Source organism: Heterocephalus glaber, unplaced genomic scaffold, assembly GCF_053883595.1.
Source record: "Heterocephalus glaber isolate CG9 unplaced genomic scaffold, H.glaber_assembly_v1.0 deba00001673, whole genome shotgun sequence".
NCBI classification, from domain to species: Eukaryota; Metazoa; Chordata; class Mammalia; order Rodentia; family Bathyergidae; genus Heterocephalus; species Heterocephalus glaber.
The window spans coordinates 20,066,893-20,070,359 of record NW_028258410.1 but is presented as its reverse complement, the minus strand read 5'-3'; positions in this window follow the sequence as shown (position 1 = coordinate 20,070,359).

The following is a 3,467-nucleotide window of genomic DNA, read 5'->3' as shown; positions in this document are numbered from 1 at the left end:
CCCATGTGTATCTGCACAAGGAAAGGGGCTGCAGGTCTGGCGTTGTGAGGGGCAGTTTCAGGCACAACCAGGAGTGGGGCCTGGAACTGGACAGCAAGGCAACAAAGGGCCCTAAGGTCAGGCCGAGGGCAGTGAAGCACCTGTGTCCTGAACTGTCCTGAAACCTCTGGTGTCGCCTGCCAGGCTGGAATTTACTCAGCAGCCTTCATCTGGCCCTCTGGTGTCCCTGGATGTCCAGCATGGCCTGGGATCAGCTTGTGGGCCATTTACACACAGTGACACCTGCTTAATGGCCACTGTAGGGGACGTGACTGTCCCAGAACAGCTCCATCTCCAGCAGGGGCCAAGAGGAATGCCTGGGGACCAATGGCAGCCATCAGAGGCCACACCTGGGCAGAGGGGACCTGTGGTTAATCCCATCCTCGCTGCTGCTGGTGACAGTGACTGCCAAGCCTGTCAGGGTCCAGAATCACCACGCTGTATTCTCAGATGAGGTTTCTTCCCCGTGGTGCAAAGGGAAACCGCTGCTGACTCGTGGCTGATGCAGAGTGAAGTCAGATGCTATGGCTGCTTTCAGCTATGAAAACCAAGGCTGAGATTTGGCCTGCAACCCAAAACCAATTAAGCAGATGTTGAGGAGGCAGCATTGAACTTCATTAATGAACACTGGATTGAAAAATTCGGAAAAAAATCACGCTGTAAGTTTCTTCTCCTCCCCTTTGCTGGCTCTTTTGCAGGATCTTCTGGGAGGAAAGTCTGACCTGGTCATTGTCAACAGAGGGGAGGAGACCAAGGCTCCCGTAGGAACAGGCAGGAGTGTGTGTGACTGCTGGGACTCTGCAATCACTGGGCATTTGTTCTCTGAGAAGCTCCTTGCAGAAGCTGCCCTTTGCTGACTATTTTCCGTGTGACTCAGTGGCACACTGTCCTCAGCAGCAGGATTCCTGTTCAGCAAAACGTAACCCATCGGTGTACATCTGAGTTTCTGGAGTCACCCACATGGAGCGAGCAGCCTGCACGGGTCTCCTCCAGCTCTTCTGCCGCCCCTCCTCCTGCAACTTCCCTCCCCTCTCTGGGCACCGCTCCACCATCTGCCCAGCTGCCCAGCCTGAAACCCAGGAGCCACCTCCATCCCCCTCGCTCCCCTCCTGCACTGGCCACCCACAGACGGGCTATGCCAACCCCTAAGGCAGAATTGGACCCATCCACCCTGCCCACTCCATGCTCCCAGCATCCCCCCAGGCCACCTTGAGGGATGACTGGTCTGCTTATTACTGCTCGTGGCCTCAGACCACCCCCTCTCTACCTGCAGCCCTTGACAACGTGAATCAGATGTTGTTTAGCAGCTCAGAAAGTGTCAGTGAGTTCCTGCTGTTCTTAGAATCAAATCCAAACCCTCTGTGGGGCTCGCAGGCCCTGCTGCACTCCATCCCCATCCCTCGCCCTGCGCCACCATGAAGTGCCCAAGACGGCCCCTCCAGAGTGTTCTTTCCTCTTCCACTCTAGCCCGCTTGTCCTCAAGGAGAACGTCCTGGGGGCTGCTTCAACGCCACCGCCCTTTTTCTGCTCACTCGAAAGCCAGGGCGCGTCTCCCACTGTGGGAGGCGGTGACTCACTGACATTAATAACCGCCTTTGCTGGACTTTGGTAGTGACCTTCTATGTCTGTCAGTGAATATTTGTTTTTTTATTCACAGTCCAAAATCACATAAGGATAAAAATACAAGGTCCAGTTCAGAAAAACCTCAAGTCATAGTAGAGAAGGTAATGGGTCATTGCAGAAATGGTTCAATTATAGAAGGAGTTATGATTTTAAAATATGCTGAAAGATTAAAATTTGTTCAAAAATTGATTAGAGTAAAAGACACATTGCCATTAGGCCCACTCAAAACCCTCCCCTTCACTTCGAACACCCTTATCCCATAGGACTTGCCACTGTCTGAAACAGACCTGGAAGTCCCCTTCCCTGAGTATGTTCAGCTGTGCCATCATGGCTGCCTTGCTGTCCTGAATCAATACAAAAGGATTCCCTTGCATGGTCATTTTGACTCTGGGGAGAGGCAGAAGTCGCATGGTGCCAGCTCTGGTGACGAAGGTGGATGAGGATGCACCGTCATGTTTTCATGATCCTTTCTGTTGGATGGCATTGGGCAGCATCATTCACCATATTTCTGATCACACCTCCTAAAGACACTCATATGCATATGGCTGATATTGGGGTCTCCTGTGCTGCATTGCCAAAGACCAGGAATTGTTGCCTGGGTGCCCCCAGGGCCTAGCCAAGCCCTGCCCCTGACCCCGAAAGACGATGACCAAAGACTTACTCAGACTGAATAAAGCAGCGATACCTGTCCAGAGTGGGCCTGGAAAATCTGCCCCTGCAGGGGCTCCCTGGCCAAGGGACACAATGCAGGCAAGGTCTCCATGTGCTGTGTCTGTCCTTTGAAGAAAGGCAGGCTCTGTACCGGGCGCTCCACCCCTCCTCATGCAAGGAAACATGGAGAGCCCCTCTTTCCCTGTATCCCACACCAGTCCTCCTGACCAGGTTCAGGAGGGCAGCTCTTCCTGCCCCAGGGCTGGAAGGGAGCCAGAGATGATCTCAGTGGAGAAGTCTCCAGCCTTGAGAACTGTCAGAGCTGCTGCATGGATGAGGAGAGAACAGCAGCTGATAAATTCTTTCCAGACCTCACCTCTGCACTGCTGCTGTAATCAGCTGTGAGAAAATGTGTGGAAGTGTTTTGGGGACAAGTATCACTGACCTGGGTTGAACTATGAGATTCACCAGGCCCATTTGCCTTTTCCAGTCTTCATCTCTTAGAAGGGGCCTGCCACTTTCAAAGGCCAGCTCATGGTGGGAGAGGGAGTCGTGGCCTTTTGTAGATGGTACCCAGGTCCTTAGCCAAGAATAGAGAGCTGCCAAGGGATGTGACAGATGCCGCAGGGAGCCTGAGAGCATCTCAGTCACTCCCTGGCATTCAGGGTGCAAAGATGCATGTATAAAGATGTCCCTGGCAACATTATTTACAACACTGAAAATATACTTTCAAATTGGAACAAATTAATATGCAATCAGAGAACAGGTAAGCAGCTCAATGTTAAGGCCATGGGCTCTGGGTTCAGGTCTTAGTTCTTCACTTATAGTATATGCATACCACATGCACACGCAGACGTATGTACACCTACACCTACAGTGTGCACACACATGCATACACGCATCCATGGACACACGTGATCATGCACAGAGATCCCGTGGTTTTCCTTGCTCTGTAAGCCCTGTGTCCCCAGCACACTGGTAGCTTCTTTTCTTTTTCTTTTTTTTTGGTACCAGGGATGGAACTCGGGCGTAGCTTCTTTTCTTATGCCAGCATATATGTTGGTTTACACCAGGAGTCATTAATGCAAATTATAATCCAGGCCTAATAGGTAGCTTATTTCAACTTCAGATAAGTAAACATTTATGGATCCCAG